Source organism: Nothobranchius furzeri, chromosome 12, assembly GCF_043380555.1.
Source record: "Nothobranchius furzeri strain GRZ-AD chromosome 12, NfurGRZ-RIMD1, whole genome shotgun sequence".
Taxonomy (NCBI): domain Eukaryota; kingdom Metazoa; phylum Chordata; class Actinopteri; order Cyprinodontiformes; family Nothobranchiidae; genus Nothobranchius; species Nothobranchius furzeri.
The window spans coordinates 12,409,230-12,432,475 of NC_091752.1; the positions used below are offsets into that span (position 1 = coordinate 12,409,230).

The window sequence follows — 23,246 nt, forward strand, 5'->3', positions numbered from 1 at the left end:
GGCAGGTTACAGATATTTCCATTTGACTGTTTATTTTGACAGATGAACTCAAGGATGTTGCTTGGTTTGAAAGAATTACCCAGACACACACTGATGCACATGGATGAGCTGACATTTTAATCGTTAACGCACATCGCGGAGGTAAAAGATTCCCATCAGAACATCAGAGCTTTATACTGGACACTGTGTTCAGTGTGGCTCGGAGCGCCCACGGTGGACAGTGAGCTGAAGATCTGGGGGGTTCGCAGCGCAGCGCAGAACCATGGTGCATGCAATGATTTCCTCCCACTGAAGCGGTCTGGAAACCCGGTCTCTCTGAGGGATGTGTCACTTGGAAAAATGTTCTTTTTATGAAATTATGAAACTGGCTGAACAGCGCTTGTTCCCGTCTCTAATATGGAGACGCATGACGCGTAGAGACGTTTGATCACGCACAAAGTTTATGTGGAGCAGAAGCGGTCGGGCCACGGCAGGTGAAACGTTCCTAGCCTATGAAGGGAAACTGTTTAATTGTAACATTAATACGTTACTGGACATGCTGGTCTGGTTGGTTAGACCAGTGTTTGAAGTGGAAAACACACACACACACACACACACACACACACACACACACACACACCAATTAAAATATATGCTGATAGCATGGACTAGAAGACAGGTGATGGTTTACGTATTTAAATGATGATCAGGCTGCTGTAAAATGTAATCTCCATCCACATCCAGACAGAATCATCCTCTATTCTTTCTCTATTTGCTCTGCTCTTGTCTGGGCTGATCAGCTGATGGTGCGCCTAACTAGCGGCTGATGCACATTTTACGCATTTGGAGAGGTGGGCTGGATGCTGTGCGTTTACTGGAAGATGGTCCACTTAACGCACGGGTGTAGACTACATGTTAATGACAAATGAATGAAAATTAAATTGTGAGTTTTTAACTTCATATTTTATAAGTAAAAAGGATGGGGGAAAACATTTATGATGTCTTTTTAAACAAAATTTTCTAGCGCGACCTGCCTGCTTCACTTAAGTCACTGCTTATTAAGGTCCGTCCAGGATTACTGTGGGAAACGGGTAATAATGGCTCTTTGATGGGAACAGGTTGCCGACCCCTGGATAAGATCTGAGCTGGTAAAACAAAAATCCTCATCAGCAGGCGTTTTTGAAAGTGGGGGGGGGGGGGGGACACAGCTGCCAATCACAAATTTTGCCGGGGACATGTCCTCGGCGTCCCCGGTTAAAATGACGCCTATGGGTGTCCATGAATGTTAGTGACAGTGTGAGGTAGATCTGTCAGGATTTTCTAATCCTAGAGTTTCACTGTCTGTTTTCTATCAGAAGTTACTGCAGGAGATAGGTGTAGGAGACTATTTCATCTTCAGCCTGCTTATGAAACTCAGAGTGACCTGTTAGAATCAGAAATAATCATTAAAACATTGTTTTTCAGTAAGCCACACTGTGGACTAATCACAGCGCTTTATCTGCTTTGTGGGCCAATCAGGGCCCTCTATTTGTCTGGTGGGCAGGACGATGCAACAGAGTGGAACAACATGGCAACAGCTCGTTAGAAACAGCATTTACATCCAGTCTGGACTATTTGGACTCTGGCTTTTTTAAAATCAGGAGCAGAAAGATGTACTTAAGCTCTTTTTTAGACAAAAGGATGTACTTTTACCTTCTTCATCAGCGGGCCTCCTCGTTACCAACATTTGCCACGGTGAGTAAGTCGCGTTGTTCATTGTTTGAAAGACAACACTACAGCCCACCCCACAACTGAGACCCGTCAACGGAGCATTGCCAGATTAAATAATACATTTATTTAGGTTGGCTTGCCAGGCTAGGAGAAGCATAATTTACATCCGGTCTCTTGTAAGCACTGCCCCATGGTATGGGTCCAGATCACCCCCACATAGCACTGTAGGGCCTTCCTTTGTTTGGGGGGTGGGGGTTAAAGGGTGATAAATAGAAGTGGGGAGGGTCTGCTGATCAGGACTCACTCCCAAGGCTACTTTGGCTACTTTCGATATTGAAATAAAACCCTTTTGATTGAATCATGGATGGCTTTCTTATTATTTAATTACGTCTCTAAAAGAAATTCCACAACAGTCAGTAGGGCTGGGTACGAGGAGATACTTCTTGATACTACTACTTTAACGATACCTGGGTTTTGATGGCGGTACCTTAACAATACTTTTGTTGAAATCCATATTTTTAAATTTAAGAGAGGATAACAAACTACACTCAACAAAAATATAAACGCAACACTTTGTTTCTGCTCTGGTTTTTCATGAGTTGGACTTAAAGATCTAAAATTCATTCCAGAAACACAATATTACCATTTCTCTTTTTAGTGTGTCACATCAAGATGCTGATCTGACATCAAGAGTAGTGCACAGGTGCACCTTATACTGCCCACAATAAAAGGCCACCCTGGAATGGGCAGTTTTTTGCTTTATTGGGGGGTCTGGGGACTCAGAACCGGTCAGTATCTGGTGTGACCACCATTTGCCTCATGCAGTGCAACACATCTTCTTCGCATAGAGTTTATCATATTGTCAATTGTGGCCTATAGAATGTTGGTCCACTCCTCTTCAATGGCTGTGCGAAGTTGTTGGATATTAGTGGGAACTGGTACACACTGTCGTATACGCTGGTCAAGCACATCCCAAACATGCTCAATGGGTGACATGTCCGGTGAGTATGCTGGCCATGCAAGAACTGGGACATTTTCAGCTTCCAAGAATTGTGTACAGATCCTTGCAACATGGGGCCATAGATTATCTTGCTGAAACATGAGGTGATGTTCATGGATGTACGGCACAACAATGGGCCTCAAGATCTCATCACGGTATCTCTGTGCATTCAAAATGCTATCAATAAAATGCACCTGTTCTTCGTCCATAACAGATGCCTGCCCATACCATAACCCCACCACCACCATGGGTCACTTGATCCACAACAGTGACATCAGCAAAGCGCTCACCCACACAGTGCCACACACGCTGTCTGCCATCTGCCCTGAACAATGTAAACCGAGATTCATCCATGAAGAGAACACCTCTCCAATGTGCCAGACGCCATCGAATGTGAGCATTTGCCCACTCAAGTCTGTTACGGCAACGAGCTGGTCAGGTCAAGACCCCGATGAGGACGACGAGCATGCAGTTGAGCTTCCCTGTGACGGTTTCTGACAGTTTGTGCAGAAATTGTTTGGTTATACAAACCAATTGTTTCAACAGCTGTCTGAGTGGCTGGTCTCAGACGATCTTGGAGGTGAACCTGCTGGATGTGGAGGTCCTGGGCTGGTGTGGTTACACGTCATCTGCGGTTGTGAGGCCATATTCTCTGAAATGTCTTTGGAGACGGCTTATGGTGGAGAAATGAACATTCAATGCACAAGCAAGAGATCTGGTTGGCATTCCTGCTGTCAGCATGCCAATTGCACGCTCCCTCAATGCTTGTGGCATCTGTGGCATTTTGCTGTGAAACAAAACTGCACATTCCAGGGTGGCCTTTTATTGTGGGCAGTATAAGGTACACCTGTGCACTACTCATGATGTCGGATCAGCATCTTGATGTGGCACACCTGTGAGATGCGATGGATTATCTCAGCAAAGCAGAAGTGCTCACTATCACACATTTAGACTGATTTGTGAATAATGTTTAAGAGAAATGGTAATATTGTTTATCTGAAATGAATTTTAGATCTTTAAGTCCATCTCATGAAAAATCGGAGCAGAAACAAAGGTGTTACGTTTATATTTTTGTTGAGTGTACTTAAAAGGTTTTGTTCTTATTGTTTATATTTTATTATATTTATTTAAATTATACTTTATTTCAGCAAAGCTTCAGTGCAAACAGTAAAGGCCCAACATTTAAATATATGTATAAAAATAGCTTCCCTTCATGTCAGTAACAGCAGTAATAACAACCTGCGGAACTGCATTTATAAGGCAGCTAAGGTGGTTTTATGTCCTGTTTCTGCTTTGCTCAGCCTCCATCCTCAGACTCCTCCAGTGTGGAAGATGATGGACTCGGGTTTACGTTGTTGCAGTCAAAGAATTTCCATGTGTTTGCTCTCCAGATGACGCCCTGCACGACGAGGTGCTTTATTGCTGCTATTCTTGATTTTCGTGGCACAAATCTTCTTGCTGGTGTTGCATTTAGCTGCTGCTTCCTTTAGCTAAACGCACCCAAACGTTTGAGTTTTTTGCATTTTCATCCATGAACTGCAGAGAAGTGTTGAAAGAAGATGCGTCTCCTCCACTCATAACGTGACTCGGGATCAGTCATGTGACCCGCGGTGGCACATCGGGACATTTGAACACTTTTTTCTGATATCGGTTCCTACCAGATGTTTCCACTCAGTCCCAAAGAGGTCCAGAGTTCTGGCACCCAGCCCTGGGCACCAGTCAACGTTTCTCATGGTCTGCTGAGATTTTCCTGGCTTCTCCTCTGCTGGAAGTCTGTGTGGTCTGTGTCGTTTACCGTTTAGCATCACTGCTGTAGCGCGGGACCTGAATGTCATGTGTTAGGAGCATTTAGACCCAGGGCTGCGCTGCGTTCTCAATTATTGGTTTCGCCACTCTTTATTTATGCTACATTATCTAATAGAGCTCCGGACGTCACGTGACTCTCAGAGAGTAGAAGCCATGTTGGCAGGCAACAAATGTAAACAAATTGAACGGGATCGGCTTGGATTTTACTTCGTCGGAGTTTACTTCACACTTTAAAACCGAAGAAATAGTTTTATATCATCAGAAATTAAATAGACTAAACATCTCCGACCCTTACCATGCCCCTGGGATACTTTTTTTAAAAGGCCAGAAGCTGTCAGAGCGGACTTCTTACCGGACCTGGCCGGGGAACCCCTTGGGATTTCCCGGAGGAGCTGGCCCAAGTGGCTGGGGAGAGGGAAGTCTGGGCCTCTCGACACTACTGCCCCCGCAACTTGACTCCGGATAAGCGGATGAAAATGGATGGATGGATGGATGGATGGATGGATGGATGGATGGATGGATGGACAAATAACAGATTTACACGTAAGTAGTTTAAATAGAGTGCTGTGCTGTTTGAATGTATAAACTGAACGCCAAGAGAAATCACTAGTTTGATTTTTTTTTTCCGTGAATAAAATAAATATGTCAGGCAGGAGCGTCTCAGGATCTGTCTGAGATCTGTATGGTGAGACGGATAATAGCAATCCAAAGTGCTTTTTATGTGTGATCTGACAATTGATCAACCATTGCTTAAAAATGAAATACAGCTTAGCTGGTTAATTGCTGTGATCATAAAACACGTAAACGGCAGCACGCAGAACTCACAAGGCAACGTTTTACGTGACGTTTACTTTTGGCTATAAGTAATAAGACAGAAAAAGCCACGCCAAAATAAGTTTAGGAAGCCCACTAAGGATCATAATAAAAGCATTTAAAATAAACACCATACACAGTTGAGGAAACATTGGTTTAAGTACCTGATATGAAGTCGCTGCATAAGTGAAAACCTTTACTCTCGGGGTCCCACAGTTTCATGTTAGCCCGGTCACTAGTGCGTTTTATTACAATGATCCAACGTTTGCGGCGCTCCGGATCTTGGGGAATCCTGTAGATGGCTCATTCCTTATGTTGTCCACGTCTGTTCTGCATCCTGGGGCACAACAGGAATCTACCATTCCCATATTTCCCATTTGATTTTTTCTGACATTAACAAATAGTCCAGCTGCGGGCTTCTGCCTGCCAATATGGTGCCGTTTCGATTTGGACTGTTGCATGCCGGGAGAAGTGACGTCAACTCCCGGAGCTCTATATAAATTATTGTGGCTGACAAATACAGTACGGAGAATTTGACACACATTTTAAGCCCAGTTGTCAAAATTCAAGACTTTTTAAGGTATTATTTACAATTTCCTAAATTCAGTGCTTTGAAGACTTTTTAAGACCCTGCGGGAACCCTGTGGAAGTGTAAAGGAGTCCTATACCTGGAATTCATATTTGAAAGATTGCATTTCATGCCATTTATGGGATAGATAAGAATACATTTAAGAAAATCACCAAATAAAATCTGCAGTTAAACAAAATTTTAAGCTTAATAAAGTAGAATTACAAACATCACCAAGGGTACTAGACTTCCTTAATCTCAATTCCCCAAACTACTGTCTAAAATACATAAGACACTGTCCAGAATAGATGATTCAACAGCAATTCCTATAGAAAAATGGGAGGTGGATGTGTCAACATCTAAAAAATATATATTTACAGAAAATCAGGTCTAACATTTGATTTTTTTAAACCTTAAGGCATCAATTAGCTTTTCATTTGATGTATTTTTTAACTGCTTTGGGTTAGTAAAGATTACAACACAATGAAAAGTAAAATAATTCATTCATATTTTATTAAAAGACATAGTTTATGACTCTTTTAGATTGTCTTCATTTTGCTTTGAATCATTTTGCTTTAGTAGGATTTTCCTTCAGCATTTTTAATACTAAATTTGTATTTTATAGCTTAATTTAACTTTCAAAGGTTGGATTTTTTTTACACAACCTCATAGTAGAAATGTCACACCCTGTCCTGTCTTCCCTTATGTTTTAGTCTGTGTCTCCGTTAATTGCTCCCACCTGCCTCTTGTTTCCCAATGACCCTAGCTCCCACTCCTCGTGTATTTAAACCCCTTCTGTTCTGTGTTTCATGTCGGATCATTGTTTCATTGTCCAGTGTGCGTCCTAATGAATCTGTGTGTAAAGAATCCTACCTGTCTGCCTGCTTCCTCCCCGGCCTGGATCCTCATCTCTTCTCCGCTTCACCCAGCCGGCGCGCATGACAGAATGATCCGACCCGAACCCGTTGATGGATCCAGCCGGGAGATTCTGCCTTGGGAGTGCCTGTTCCGGTTCCTTTCGTCTGATCACCGGCCGGCCTACCCCCTCCTGCTTCGCCTTGCCGAAGACGCCATCGCCAACCTTCAGCCGCTGCGTTCCTCCCTGTCCTCCCGGAACCGGAGGGGAGTTTGGACTGGGAGACGCTCTGGATCGCTCCAGCTATGAGGGCACGAGAGTGGCGATCTGCTCCCCCGGAGTCGGTCCACGGTGTGGGAAAGACGCCAGAATCCACCACAGCCCTGCGCTTCAGCACAGAGCTGCCGTGCTCGGCGCGCCAGTTTGGACACGCCCCCGGTCAGACCAGCAGTTCCATCCTCTCCAGGCGGAGGAGCAGTGCCCGCAGCCCAGGTGACCGAGCTTGTCAGTCTCCCAGCGGAGCTTGACCGGTTCCGCCAGCTCGTCTACTCCCAGGAATCCCGCCTGGACGCTCTGTCATCCTCGTCACACCCAGCGGAGCTCGCCGGTCTCTGGGCTGAGCTGGCCCAGCTCCATCGGGCCCTCAGCCTCCGGGAGCTTTAGCTGGACAGGATGTCCTCCCTGCTTTCTTTGTTTCCGGCACCACCAGTTCTCTCCCAGCCAGTTCCAGTGGTGGTCCCGGAGGTCGCACCCCAACTGGCCCAGAAGCAGACGGCACCTGCCCAGAAGCTGACGGATCGGGCCCAGAGGCTGACGGATCGGGCCCAGAAGCTAACGGATCGGGCCCTGAAGCTGACGGAACCGGCCCAGAAGCAGAGAGGACCGGCCCGGAAGCAGACGGTACCGGATCGGTCCAAAAGTCGGCGGTCCAGAAGTCGAAGGACCAGAAGCCGACTCCCCTGGACCAGAAGCCGACACCCCCGGACCAGAAGCAGACGGTTCCGGTTCCGGTCCCCAGGTCGGCGGTCCAGAGGTCGACGGTCCAGAAGCCGACTCCCCCGGACCAGAAGCGGACGCCCCCGGAGCAGAAGCAGACGGTTCCGGTCCCAGTCCAGAGGCCGGCGGTCCAGAGGTCGATGATCCAGAAATCGAAGGACCAGAAGTCGACGCCCCCAGATCAGAAGCCGACGCCCCCGGACCAGAGGCCGACTCCCCAGGGCCAGAAGCAGATGCCCCCGGACCAGATGCAGACAGTTCCGGTTCCGGTCCAGAGGCCGGCGGTCCAGAGGTCGATTGTCCAGAAATCGAAGGACCAGAAGTCGACGCCCCCGGATCAGAAGCCGACGCCCCTGGACCAGAAGTCGATGGTGGTCGACGCCCGGTCCTGCCCTGTGGTCGACACCCCTTCCGGTTCTGAAGTTGACGCCCCTTCCTGCTCTGAAGTCAACGTCCCTTCCTGTTCTGAAGTCGTCTCCTCTGAAGTCGACGTGTCTGAAGTCGTCTCCTCTGAAGTCGACGTGTCTGAAGTCGTCTCCTCCGAAGTCGTCTCCTCTGAAGTCGTCTCCTCTGAAGTCGTCTCCTCTGAAGTCATCTCGTCTGAAGTCGCCTCTGAAGTCGTCTCGTCTGAAGTTGCCTTATCTACTCCAGAGGTCGACGCTCCCTCTGGTCCGACGTCTCCACCATCTCTGGTTCCAATGGTGTTTCTGAAGGTCGCTCCGGTCCAGCCCGTCCAAGGTACTATGTCCCTGGCCCAGCCTGCAGAGACTGTGTCCCCGGCCCAGCCGGCCTCCAAGGGTCCGTCGCCTCCTCATCTGCCGCAGGCACAGGCCCCCGGACTCTGCTGGTCCTTGCCGCCTCTCCATCGGTCCCTCGGTTCCTCTGGGCCCTCCCTCCGGATCCCCCTCCTCCTTGTTCCTGTGGGCATCTGGGATCCACCCTTTGAGGGGGGGGGGGGGGACTGTCACACCCTGTCCTGTCTTCCCTGATGTTTTAGTCTGTGTCTCCATTAATTGCTCCCACCTGCCTCTTGTTTCCCAATCACCCTAGCTCCCACTCCTCGTGTATTTAAACCCCTTCTGTTCTGTGTTTCATGTCGGATCATTGTTTCATTGTCCAGTGTGCGTCCTAATAAACCTGTGTGTAAAGAATCCTACCTGTCTGCCTGCTTCCTCCCCGGCCTGGATCCTCATCTCTTCTCCGCTTCACCCAGCCGGCGCGCATGACAAGAAACATTCATAGATTAATGTGGTTTAGCCCCGCCCCCGCCTCCTTTAGGTGCCTTGATGAGAGAGAGATGAGTAATCCTTCAGGATTCCCACCTTCACCCATCTCCCGATTAGGAGTCACCCTGGAACCACTGTTTTATAAACAGCTGAATTTTCGGAGTATGAAGGAAGCTGTTGTTGCAGCGCAGCATAATGCAGAGCTGCGTTCATATTACAGCAACAATAATCTGACATTTTAAATCAATTAATCTGGTATTTGTTATAACAGCAGCTGAGCCTGGATGTCTTAGCCAACTAATCTTACCTCCATTACGTGTCATGAGCTGGGGTGAGTACTCCTGTTCTCTTAACCATCTGTGAGTCTCCTGCCAGGAGAGGGAGTGGCCCAGCTGCTCCTGATCAGCAATCAGCAGGGTGCTTTCCTATTTATGGTGGACACAATTCGACGCCGGAAGATTGCCTCAGTTTTGGTAGTAACCAGCCACTCGTGTTACCTCTAGTGTTCCTAGGATTAATGTTATTTCATAGTGTTTTTTGCTCTTATATTGGATTTACCCTTCTTCAGGATTCCTGTCGGCCTCATTGGATACTGACCTCAACTCCAGGATTCGGATATTCTGCACACGGACCTTATCACCACCCTCCATAACCTACCTCTCATCTCACCCAGTGCCCCATCCACCAGGACGCCCTGCTTCTCTCCACCTCTGCTTCCCCTCCTGCGCTTCCCCCGGCTCTCTACCTCTCCCTCCTCCAGCCAACATATACATGCCCCACAGTAAGTCTGCTGAACACCTATGCCTGCCTACTATGGATTTTGAAACCAGAACCTAAGCTCACCTGTGTTCTTCCTCCTCCAGACGCTGAGCTGTTGTTGCAGTTCCAACCACAGACTTATCTGTGCACCTTAAGTTCCTCCTTATAAATAAATCATTTTTTCCATCCGTTTTTGGTCAGTGTTGTATTCTATATGTCTTGGGTTAAGTACCTCCCTCCAAACATGACATTATGGTGGCTTCCATTCTCAGATGCGTACTGACGCTCGTTGTGAGTGACGGCTAACTCCTGACCCTGTAGACTCAGCTCATGATCCCTGGACAAGAGCCTGAAACCAGGTTCTCATGGTGCACGTTTGATCTGGTCCTCTCTGATGACCGTGGGCTAAAACCTGGAGCTCAGTGCAGATAAATCATGCGTAAAACATGTGAGTTAAGGACTCTGTTGGCAGGAGCAGATGAACCAGAGCTCAGGTGGGATGCTCCTGCAGAGGTGGTACAGACTGTCGTGTTCTCACCTGTTCCTTTTGTGATGCTACAACAGAAAGATACTCAAGAACATTTAGATTCAACAAGTAACAAAACGAAACAATCGCAAACTCAAAACTCTGTCTCTTCTTTCTGTTTCTGGCTACCATAGAAAGCTTGTAATATTCATGTCTGCATGTCTGTTGCATGCTGGACATGAAAATGTTCTGGAAACAAGAAGCAGATGAGGAAATGGTCGGGTCAGATCTTTTCTCCATCACAGGAATGTCCAATAAAGGGCTGACTACAGATCCTTGTAGAACACCCATACATTTCACATCTCCTAATTTAATTCTCCACAACTGGTTCTCCCTGGCTTGGTTCCTCTGAGCAGGTGTGGAACCTCACCAGAACCATACCGAGCCCCGCTGGAGAAGGGTTATCGGTCCATTTACAGTGTAAACGTGTTCTGACCTCTATCTGACACAACAACCACGCCGCTGTCTGAGCCAAACGCCCTCCTCTCACAGGTTACAGTTGCATTCTGGGATACAGGTGGACACAAACATCAGGGTTCGGGTTTCCTGACATTTGTGCAGGTGATCAGATGGATCGGCTCTTACTCTGAACACACAACCTTCTGGTCACCCCGCCCCCAGACAGTCTGACCAATCAGTAGACAGACCTTCTCGCCTGGTTTCTGTTTCATACAGGTAAAGAAAATATGCAGGGATTCAGACGAGAGGAACCAAGATGGAGGAGTGGAAACATCCTGTTTGGAGAGGAATAGCGTAATGGTTAGACTGGTGAAGGGTTGAGGTTATACCAGCTCACTGTGTGCAGAGGTCATAACTACGGACATAAACATGACCTTTTCAGCAGAAAAGCAGAGGCAGCAAAAAGAGAAACAGAAACACCACAGAGAGCTGACCAAGCAGAGCTCACACCATCAGTGGAGTCACTGAGGCCAGGAAGTCCAGGATGTGAGACACTGGGAGGCATTCTATGAAATATTCAAAAGCCTGCTGAAAAACTCAGAGAATCAGCAGAAAAAGAGAGAAGGAAACAGAATGAGTCTAAACTGGTAAAAACATCTAATCTAAACCTTAGTTATTCTAGCAGAAGCATGAAGGTCAACGGGGAGAAGATGCTTAACCATCCTGGATGACTGTCCTCCTAAGCAGCAACATTCCCTCATCAGGAGGTTCTCCTCCAGCTCCTACAGTCATCACTGCCTAGACCTCAGGCTCTATGGAGACTTGGAGATCCACTTGTGTCCATCACCCTGTGTCCATCACCTGCACCTTAAACCTTCTCTCTGACCTGCAGACCTGAGGTGATCTCTAGCAAATTCACCTGTTTTCACCTTTTCTTTGTGTGAAACCGAACAAAAAGACTCCAAGGCTGGTAACACATTGTCCTTTGGTTTCTTTAACACAAGCGTTGGGTGCCTGCTGGGTCTGGCACGTGGGCGGATTCCTGATTCTTTCTAAGTTTAGGAACAAATCTCCTGACTGGAAAGAGAGACTTAACTGTGAGCAACATTTCACCGGTTCCATCCTGGAATGGGAGAGGGGTATTTTCTGGGATATATCACGAGCGATTCCAAATCAGCTTTGAGCCCATAGCGTGCGTCATTGCGCAGCGGCGCATCAGCCCACAGTGGTTAACGGGAGTCCGCTGACGGAGCACACGCAGTTGTGTGTGCGGGCATACGTTAGCGCGGATCAGCAGGTGCTGTCTCTAACAGACGCTGGATGGAAGTGGGAGCTTCAGCAGCGATCTGAGGGACATCCATTACATCACGGACTCATTTCCAGCATGCGCTGACTGACGCACGCGCGTGACATGCTCGAGGCGACCGATCGGAACAGGTAAAGTTCTCACTGATTTCCTCTAAAATGATGTTGACACGTCTGTAGGTTTGATGCGCCTGACAAGCTGATCACGCGGGATTGTTCCCTGTTCGCACGCTTTGCTCCGCACGCGCTTTAATGACGCACCGATGAGAGGCGAACTTTGAGGTGCAGAAGGATGAGAAAACTCCGAGAGCCTGGCTCCTGTTAATTACACCATCTGAACAACTCCATCATATATACACGTGTGTGTGTGTGTGTGTGCGCGCGCACGCGCTCCTCTGTGTGTTTTTTCCAATTTAGCTGATTTCATTGAACTCCCAACCGACTCATCCTTGTTACAGTCAATTATTATAAAATAAAACACACACACGCGCGCGCGCACACACACACACGCGCGCGCACACACACACACACACGCACACACGCACACACACACACACACACACACACCGTCTCAGAGTGAGATAAATGTCAGTTACAACTTAAAAGCTTCATATTGTCAAACTAAGACCTGAGCAGCTCTGGGGCGGATTTAGCAATTTGGGGGCCCAAGGCGAACACAGACATGGGGCCCCTTACACTAAATTTTCGACAATCTTACCTTTAACTGGATTTGCGAAACTCCCCCCTCTTCTGACATGAGTTATTTTCCCTTTTTATTAGTCCTCCTCTTTTTTTCCTGTATTTCCCTCCCTTTGAGTGCTTTCAATGTTTGCCCTGCTTTCTTTTTTCTGTCAGCGCTCCTGTGCTTTAGCCTTAGTTTTTTTTTTCTATTTTCCATTTTGGTCTGTTTTCCGCCCTTTAAACATTTTCCATTGTCTTTCCTTTCTGCTTCCTTTTGATGTTTACATCGAAAAACAACGTCACTTTCAGAAGTGAAGATAAAAGCTTTTATGAAGCAAGTTGTTTCTTTCTCTTATTGGAGCCACTAGGATAACTTCATGTCATGCTTCATGTTTTGACTATCACTTTGAGTTTGTTACGAACGCTCCCACCTCTCTTCTTATTCTTATTTGTGGTCTTATGGCACTTGGCAAACAACAATTTGGTGCATTACTGCCACCAACTGGATTGGAGTGGAATGACTACCAATCACTTCCTGTTTGTGCATCGCAGTCTTAATAACCCTCTTATGACCATAATTATAACAGGGCCGCCTGGTATTTTTTTTTAATCTTTTGGCTGTAAAATTGTAATAAAAAGTGCAAAGTGTGTGTAACTCTTCTCCTTTTTTCAGAACAACCTCAGCTTTCAGTGTGTGGTTTGTATTTCCAAACCACTATAACATTTCACGAAAAGAAACGTGAAGCCGCTTCTCCTCCATCTTCACTGGCTGCCAGTCAACTTTAGGGTTCATTTCTTAATCCTGGTTCTGGTCTATAGGGCCTTACATGGACAAGCACCATCTTACATTGGTGATCTTCTTAGTCCCTACACCCCCAGCAGGTCCCTGAGGTCCAGTGATCAAAGCCTACTGGTTGTGCAGCACCAGGCTAAAGACCAAAGGTGACAGATCATCTGCTGCTGTGGCCCCCAGACTCTGGAACTCTCTCCCCTGAGCCTGAGATCAGTGGACTCAGTGGTCTCCTTTAAAAAGCAGCTGAAGACTCACTTGTTCAAGCTGGCTTTTGTATGACCTTCTTCACCACTCTCTCTTTATTCTGCTCTCCCCACCTATTCTACCTTCCTCACTGATTTCCCTCTTTCCTATTCACTCTTTCTCTTTCTTAAAATTTTTTCTTTTAAATCCCAATTGCCTATTTTTGCTCATTTTAAATATATTTTAAACATTTTCTAAATGCTTTTTTATATTTATATTTTTGTTTTTGTGAAGCGCCTCGTGATTTTTATCTTGACAGGCGCTATAGAAATGATATTTTCTTCTTCTTCTATTTAGAATGTATTTCTATTAAAGCCTTTAAAAAATCAGCTTAAAAGTGAAAAAAAGCAAAAAACGGATTTGAATTTTTTACAGTTATTACTGAACAGGAACTTCAAAATTACTGGGCAAACAATTTAAACTTTGAACTGAAATGCATCTATTCTTAAAAAAGTTTGAACCTTGGTGTCTTGTAGCAGTTTTTAAGACTTTATTTTTGTAAACTTTCAGACATTTTTATTTGACGTGGTAGACCTTGAAGCAGCTTCTCTCCAGCTGCAGGCAGAGTCCTGCACACCTCACACCTCCATGGGGGGCTTCTCTGGCACACCGTGCACTGCTATACCAATACATTTGTTTTAGCAAAAATAATTATTTATTGTAAAAAGATAAATATTGCTGGAATGATGCTGAATCTTACAAATTAGCAAATAGTTGAGGGTTGTTCAAATAAAAAAATAAAAAATAAAGACTGAACAAACGTTCATATCCTGGTTCACTGGAGATCTGTCCTTCTTCATGGTCACTGTCTTCAGATATAAGCCTTCTGGGACACCTAATGGATCGTGTTGATTTTCTTTGAGGTATTTCCATAATTTCATGCTGGTTTTTATGCTAATTAGCTTCCCCGTTCCGTTATCCGCTTTCACCGCGGCGCTGCGCTCCGTTTCAATCAGGCAGTAAAGCAGGATTTCCCCTCGTAGCGATATTTTCCCTAACTCTGATTGCTTCATGCTATAGATCGTTGGAAAGCTGCTTTTATTTACTTTTAGGAACCGTTGGAATTTCCTGGATCTGATCAGCCATTCAAAAGTTATAAAGCGGAGCATTTTGGATGACAAACTCAGCACATCTCTGAATCTTTGTTGTGATTCGGTGCGCTCAAGACAGGGAATCCCAGTAGCTACTGTAATGTATTGTATATGCACGGAAAGCCCCATTTTTAATCTTTTCAGCACTTTTGGAATTTTAAAGATATCTTGAACGGTTCAGGAATTATGGTAATGAGAAGTGTGCATGTCCAATCCCGTCTGCGGCCACAGGTTGGTAATAAGAATATTGTGGCATTAACAGAGGGGTGCTGGCTGTCAGGGCTAGGGGGGCCCCCAACACAAGGGGGCCCCAGGCGGCCGCCTACCTATGCCTAATGGTAAAACCGCCTCTGCCTGAGCTCAGGAGGAGTGTCATGGCTCGAGGTAAGTGTCTAACCCAAGACATGCAGAATCAGCACACGTAGTCCAAAGCAGTAAAGTAAAATGTCTTTATTATAAAAACGGGAACTGAAACCGCACAGGGAAGTCCTGTGGGATGAGCAATACGGCTCGAGTCTCTGAGGTGCTCAGGTTAATCAGTAGAGGAGGGGAAGCCGGGGAGGACGCTGGGCAGAGGATGAGAGATCCAGGAGGGGTGAGGTAGCAGAGGGAAAGCCAAACAGGAACGGCGGAGGAGGATGGGACGTGATGAGTATGTTCCAGAAAACGAAGACAGCGAGGGTGAGTAGATGATGAGATGATCCTGAGCGAGACAAAAACAGGCGTAAGGGATAATCCAATTCCAAATCCAAAATACAATCCAAGGTCATAAATCCACTAGTCGAAGGCGAGTCAAAACACGAATTAACAAGATCAAAGTTCAGAGTCGAGTGGCTGGTGCTACCTAAACTGGTGCAATCATCCGGCAAAGTGATGTGTCTCCATCCTCCTTTTGAACCCGCGTCCCTGATTGGGAAATCTCCTGCAGCTGCCGCTCCCCCTGCTCCTCACCTGTGGAGAATTAGCTCAGAGTCTGGTGAGAGGAGAAGGTGTGACTCACCTCTGCCCAGGAACATGACAGTGCCCCCCCCTCAACGGACGCCCCCCGGCGTCCTAGCACCGGATCTGGAGGCCTCGAAGTCCGAGATGAGAGAGGGGTCCTCGATGTTGGACCGGGGAATCCAGGAGCGTTCCTCCGGGCCGTACCCCTCCCAGTCCACCAAATATTGAAGACCCCGACCACGGGGGCGAGAGTCGAGGATGCGCCGCACCTTGTATACCAGCCCCCCTTTGTAGAGCCGAGCAGGAGGAGGCGGAGCCGGAACCGGGCACAGAGGGCTGGAAACGACGGGTTTGATCAGGGAGACATGGAGCACAGGATGGATCCGAAGAGACGACGGGAGTTCCAACCGCACGGTCGTCGGACTAGGGACCGCCGCGACCTTGAAGGGACCAAGGAACCTAGGAGAGAACTTCCTGGTGGTCGCCTTCAGCGGGACATCCTTGGACGACAACCAGACCATTTGACCGGGAGAGTAGGTGGGAGCAGGACGACGGTGTCAGTCAGCCAGTCGCTGATTCCTTTCCGCGGTCCGCTGAAGAGCCGACCTCGTGGTGATCCAAGTGCGGCGGGCCCGACGAAGGAACTGAGGAGTGGTGATGGTAGCATCTGTATGAAGGGGGAACAGAGAGGGCTGATATCCGAGGGAGGACTCGAAGGGAGACTGACCTGTGGCGGAGGAGACATGGCTATTATGGGCATATTCGACCCAAGCCAAATGCTCACTCCAGGTGGATGGGTTGGTGGCGCAGACGCAGCGAAGCATGGCACCCAACTCTTGGTTCATCCGCTCGCGTTGTCTGTTGGTCTGCGGATGAAACCCCGAGGTCAGAGCCACCTGGGCTCCCAAGGCGGTGGCAAACTCCCTCCAGACACGAGACACGAACTGGGGGCCTCGGTCAGAGAGGATCTCTGTTGGGATCCCATGCAGACGAAAGACATGTTTAATTAAAAGCTGGGCCGTGACGGCAGATGTAGGGAGAGCCTTTAACGGCACCAGATGACAGGCTTTGGAGAACCTGTCCCAACAGGTAAAATGACACTAAAACCATGCGAAGGTGGCAACCCACAAACAAAGTCCAAGGCAATATGGGACCAAGGACGGGACGGCACTGGTAGGGAACAGAGTAGGCCTGCTGGAGACTGATTGGCACCTTTTTGTTGGGCACAGACGTGGCAGGCCAACACATACTCCTTCACGTCTCTGTAGAGGGAGGGCCACCAGAAAGATCGCCTGATCAGAGCCACAGTACGTCCTACTCCAGGGTGGATTGAGAACCTCCCGGTGTGAGCCCAGTGAATAACCTTTCCTCGTAGTGCCTGGGGAACAAACAGTCTGTTGGAGGGTCCGTTACCTGGGCCAGGATCCACCTTAAGGCCCTCCAGGACCTGGTCTCTTATGCCGCAGCTCGTCTTTTAACTGGCACTCGAAAGTTTGAGCACATTTCCCCTGTTTTAGCTTCACTTCACTGGCTGCCCATTTCTTTTAGGATTCATTTTAAAATTCTTTTATTTGCTTTTAAAGGTCTTCATGGCCTTGCCCCCTCTTATCTCTCTGATCTGATACAGCCTTACACTCCCTCCCGCTCTCTCAGGTCTGCTGATCAGCTGCTCCTGATTGTACCCAGGACTGAGCGTAAATTTAGAGGAGATCGTGCTTTTGCTGTTGCAGCCCCAAAACTGTGGAACGAACTTCCTTTAGAGATAAGACAGGCCAGTTCCTTATCTGCTTTTAAGGCACTCCTGAAAACACACCTCTTTACCCTGGCTTTTAATACCTTGTGAGATGTTGGTTTCTATTTTTTATTTTATTTTAGCTGTTTTAGGTGATTCAAATGCGGTTTTATCAAGTTTTATCAAGTTTTTATTTTTAATATAGGGCTAGTTTAATTTTATGTATCATGTGTTTTATTTATCTTTGCTGTTTTCTTTCTAGTCAATTGTTTTAATGTACTTTCTGTACAGCACTTTGTTCCTGTGCTGGGTCTTGTAAAGTGCTTTATAAATAAACTGGATTGGATTGGATTGATGTTACTCCAGCAACGATGCAGGAGGCAGGCAAGATGGTGCTAGGAGCCGTCTCATCTTCAGAGGAGTGCTGGCGAGACAGAGCGTCAGGCTTTGTGTTCTTTGATCCTGGTCTATAGGACAAAACAAAGTTAAAGCGGGAGAAGAACAAAGACCACCTATACTGTCGAGGGTTCAGTCTCTTTGCCTCCTTGAGATAGATCAGGTTTTTATGATCAGTCCAAATGATAAATGGTAGTTCAGCCCCCTCCAGCCAATGTCTCCACTCCTCCAAAGCCAGTTTTACTGCCAGTAACTCCCTGTCCCCCACGTCATACCTGCTCTCGGTGGGTGTCAAGCGCCCTGAGAAGAAGGCACACGGATGAAGTTTGTGGTCTTCTGGGGATACCTGAGAGAGGACTGCGCCAACCCTGGTGTCAGAGGCGTCCACCTCCACAGTGAACTGCTGCTTGGGGTCTGGTCTGGAGAGGACTGGGGCCTCGGTGAACCTCCTCTTCAGAGTCCTAAATGCAGCTTCGGCTTCTGGAGACCAGGAAAAGGGCTTAACAACAGAGGTTAGAGCTGTCAGAGGGGCTGTGGTCTGGCTGTAATTGCGGATAAACCGTCTGTAAAAGTTTGCAAAGCCAAGAAACCGCTGCAGTTGTTTCCTGGTGGCAGGGGTAGGCCACTCAGTCACTGCTTGGACCTTGTCTGGGTCCGCCCTCAGCCGTCCACTTTCTAAAACAAAACCAAGAAACTTAACTACTGAAACATGAAATTCACATTTCTCGGCTTTTACAAATAGTCTGTTCTCCAACAGCCGTTGGAGTACCATCCGAACATGTTTCTGGTGTTGATCAATGGACCTAGAAAAAATCAAAATATCATCAAGATATACAGATACAAAGTCATTAATGTAGTCCCCCAACAACTGAGTTCACGAGTCTCTGAAACACCGCTGGAGCATTAGTGAGGCCAAAGGGCATCACCAAATATTCAAAGTGCCCCAGGGGTGTCTTAAAAGCTGTCTTCCATTCGTCACCTTGGCGGACTCTGACCAGGTGATATGCATTGCGGAGATCCAACCGCGTAAAAACAGTGGCATCTTGCACAGGTTCAAAGGTTGATGAAAGTAGAGGGAGCGGGTACTTGTCCTTCACCGTTATTTGATTTAAACCCCTGTAATCAATACAAGGGCGAAGCGACCCGTCCTTCTTGGCCACGAAGAAAAACCCAGCTCCCAGAGGCGAGGTGGATGGCCTGATTATGCCATTGGCCAGGGCCTCTGTAATGTATTTCCTCATACTGTCCTGTTCAAGTTTGGACAGACTGTAGAGGCGGCTGGTTGGGAGCGGAGCTCCTGGCAACAGGTCTATTCAAATGTCAAATGGACGGTGAGGTGGCAACGTGGCTGCTTCATCTCTACTGAACACTTGCTGCAAGTCATGGTACTCACTTGGTACCTGGGTGAGATCGGGCGGCTCCACAAGAGTCCTTTCAGAGTCCTTGGATCCAGAGGAAGCAGAGGTCAGGCAGGTAAGATGACACTCCGGACTCCAGGTCTCCACACGGCTTGATCTCCAGTCCAAACACGGGTTGTGTACCCTAAGCCAGGAATGGCCTAGAACTACCTAGTTCTGCGGGGAGGGAAACACAAATAATGAGATCATCTCCGTGTGGTTACCTGAGACCTGGAGCTGGAGTGGTTGGGTCCGGTGGGTGATTGTGGCCAGGGGCCTCCCATCCAGGGAGGACACTGTTAAAGGTTCCGGCAGTGGAACAGTAGACAGTCCCCAATCCCGCACCAGTTGAGGGTCCACCAAAGACTGTTCACATCCTGAGTCTACTAGAGCAGTCGTCCGGTGGCGACGACTGTTAACAGTCAAAGCACAGTCAATAAGAAAACGGGAGGTCTCTTTACCTGAATGACTGCCCACCAGAACTCCCGGAACTACTGGTGGGCATGCCCTTTTGACGCCGCAGGGCAAGTGTGCACCATGTGTCCTGGTTTTCCACAGTAAAGGCACAACCCTTTACTGTAACGATGTTGGCGCTCCTCTGGAGTAAGGTGGGTACGTCCCACCTGCATGGGCTCCTCGGGTGAGTCCAGAGGAGGAGACCTATGGGATGGACGATGTGCTACAGGTGGTGACAGATCCCTGAATGGTGTCTTCTGAAGCTCCCTGTGTCTCTTGTCGATAGAGATGCATAATGAGATCAGTCCGTCCAGGGTTGATGGCTCGGGGCACAGAGCCAGCTGGTTCCTTACCCGATCGTTCAGCGCTTCGATGAATGCTGCTTTAAGGGCATCGTCTCCCCATGATGTCATTGCAGCCAAGGTCCTAAACTCCAGAGACATGTCAGCCACTGACCTTCTTCCCTGCGAGAGGTGCAACAGTCTTTTTCTGATATCAGTGGTGGTCTCTGAACTGCAAAAAGTCAGTTTAAAATCCTCCAGAAAATCTGGGTAAGAACCAGACAGGAAATTAGGATTTCTGCTCTTAGCCTCCGCCCACCGAAGCGCCTTGCCTCCAAGTAGTCCAACAATAAACGAGATCTTCATTGAGTCAGTAGGAAAAGACCTCGGGGAGTCTTCAAACGCTAGGCGGCACTGTAGCAGAAACCCAAAGCAATCCTCGAATTCACCGGAGAAGGTCGGACATTGCCGAGGAGGAGCCGAACGGAAGTGGGTGATTTCCGGAGAGCCGAGCGCCTCCGGTCCAGGTGAAACCACACCTCCCGAGGCGTGTGCGTGTGGTTCTGTTCCGAACGCCGGAGCGGCGGCTGTCGCTGGAGCGGGGACGGAACCCGAGGCTGTAGAGGAGAGCTGCTCCTGAAGCTGCTGCAGGACAGTCTCCAAACGTTGATAACGTTGGTTGGTGATATTCAGCTGCTCCATGAGGACGGGAAGTGTCTGCTCTTGTTGGGACATCCGGGTAGCCAGATCCGCGAGTGCTGACTCCGCTGGATTAGATGTGTGGCCGGATGATTCTGTCATGGCTCGAGGTAAGTGTCTAACCCAAGACATGCAGAATCAGCACACGTAGTCCAAAGCAGTAAAGTAAAATGTCTTTATTATAAAAACGGGAACTGAAACCGCACAGGGAAGTCCTGTGGGATGAGCAATACGGCTCGAGTCTCTGAGGTGCTCAGGTTAATCAGTAGAGGAGGGGAAGCCGGGGAGGACGCTGGGCAGAGGATGAGAGATCCAGGAGGGGTGAGGTAGCAGAGGGAAAGCCAAACAGGAACGGCGGAGGAGGATGGGACCTGATGAGTATGTTCCAGAAAACGAAGACAGCGAGGGTGAGTAGATGATGAGATGATCCTGAGCGAGACAAAAACAGGCGTAAGGGATAATCCAATTCCAAATCCAAAATACAATCCAAGGTCATAAATCCACTAGTCGAAGGCGAGTCAAAACACAAATTAACAAGATCAAAGTTCAGAGTCGAGTGGCTGGTGCTACCTAAACTGGTGCAATCATCCGGCAAAGTGATGTGTCTCCATCCTCCTTTTGAACCCGCGTCCCTGATTGGGAAATCTCCTGCAGCTGCCGCTCCCCCTGCTCCTCACCTGTGGAGAATTAGCTCAGAGTCTGGTGAGAGGAGAAGGTGTGACTCACCTCTGCCCAGGAACATGACAAGGAGGTACCTGCTAGGAGAGCTGGAGCTCACTCCTACAGGACAGGCCTGACCACTCACTGGCTTATTCCAGTTTCTCACCAGAAAACATCTAAAATGACCTTCGAGAAAAGAGGTCTCCACCCAGCAGGATTTGCTGCCACACAGTAGAGATGCGTAGTTATTCAGCAAAAACAAATGAATATTACTGAGGCCACCCTTAAGGTGGAACCTTTAGCATGGATAAATAAGGGATTCCCCAGGCGATGGACGACTGGAGAAGACAGATCACCCCTGATCACTCCTGACCTTCCCACCATCTCATCTGGGTCTCTCTGCTGAACTTCTCTGCAAGATTAAAAGAACTGAGCCACATTCAGGCCAGAACATGTCATCTGAAGGGAATGAGTGTGATCCATCAGTAGCAGGCAGAGTTTAAGATTAAAGTATGCACTGCTGTTAGGAATTTAAAAACTAATTATGATTTTCAGTATAATATTTAAAATACAGTAGGGGTTAAGTCAGGTAATTTACAATATTACAAAACCTTATTTTAAACAAGTATTTAGTAGGGATGTGAATCTTAGAGCAACTCACGATTTTATGCGATTCCAATTCTTGGGGCGCAGATTCGATTCAGAATCGATTCTCGATTCTCAATTTAAATCGATTCACAATCAATGTTAACAAAGAGTGTCAGCTCCATGTCAGAACTCAAGTCCCCAAACCAGCCTCTCCCAGCTAGCCGATCTCCACCATGGACCACAACTCCCAGCATGCTCCTCGCGGGGATTCCCTCCACGTCACACCTACGTCACTAACCGCGACTATATACGGAAGTCGCCTCCCCAGCTCACCACTCAGTCATCGTTTCTTCAGATCCATGATCAGAGTTTCCAATCAACCGATCCATCTTACGAACTATCCACTCACAGTAAGTGTTCTTACTTACTTCTGGAAAACCCGGCATTTCCGTTTCACTTTATTGACACTCGAACGCTCGGGGATTCCTAGATTAAATCGTGAGCCAGCGTTTCACCAACGCTATCACTTCCGCGTCTGTGAAACCACGCTCTCTACAAGCTCAACTCCCGAATCCAGCCGACCAGTCTGACAGGATGACTGAGTCCATTAACCCAGCCGAGTTTGAGCGAATGAAGAATGAGATTGTTCAGCTTCACGCCTTGGTCGACCGGCTCAACACCAAGGTGAACTCTCTGACCGACCTCACCCTTCAATTATCCACATCCATCAATGCTCTTCAGCAGCAAGCCCTCGCTCCACCCAAGGAGGAGCCGCAGTTCAGCCTACCGGAGAGGTGGAATGGAGAGATTGGGAGCCCAGATGGTCTGCTCGCCTCCCTCGACATGCAATTCGAGTGCCAACCAGGACGCTTCCCCACTGCCCGCTCTCGGGTTGCGCACTTCACCTCCCTGCTTTCTGGACGTGCTCAGGAGTGGGCCGCTGCTCTCTATAAATCTAAATCCCCTGCCTGCAATGACTATGCTGCTTTTGTGGCCGCCCTCAGGAAGACCTTCGTTCCACCCAGTAGTGAAGTGGGGGCTGAAGCACGTCTCCTCAAGCTCCGCCAACGGGAACGCTCGGTGTGCGCCTACGTGTCCGAGTTTCGCACCATCGCGGCCAAACTACAATGGGATGACTCTGCCCTTCGGGCTGTCTTCTTGGAGGGGTTGGCACCCTACATCCGAGACGAGATGGCGGGAAAAGAACTGCCCCAGACCCTGGATGAAGTTGCCGACCTGGCGCCGCGCATCGACCAGCGGGTTCTGGTTCGACCCAGGTCATCCACTCGCCCACTCAGGGCTCCTGGACCTCTTCCTCGTTCACCAACACCAGCTCCTGGACCC

The 23,246-nt window shown here is 48.2% G+C and overlaps 1 protein-coding gene across 5 annotated transcripts in view; it reads left to right on the forward strand.

Moving 5' to 3' along the window:
* Positions 1-11,012: 11,012 nt before the first annotated feature.
* LOC107374282 (gamma-aminobutyric acid receptor subunit pi) overlaps positions 11,013-23,246 on the forward strand; it is a 183,019-nt gene continuing 170,785 nt past the window's right edge. Inside the window, exon 1 of one of the 5 annotated variants that reach the window (XM_070542265.1) lies at positions 11,013-12,075. The gene's annotated coding sequence lies outside the window, so the exon portion shown is untranslated. The remainder of the gene's footprint in view (positions 12,076-23,246) is intronic. The other 4 variants (XM_070542263.1, XM_070542260.1, XM_070542264.1 and 1 more) reach the window with 4 other exon arrangements.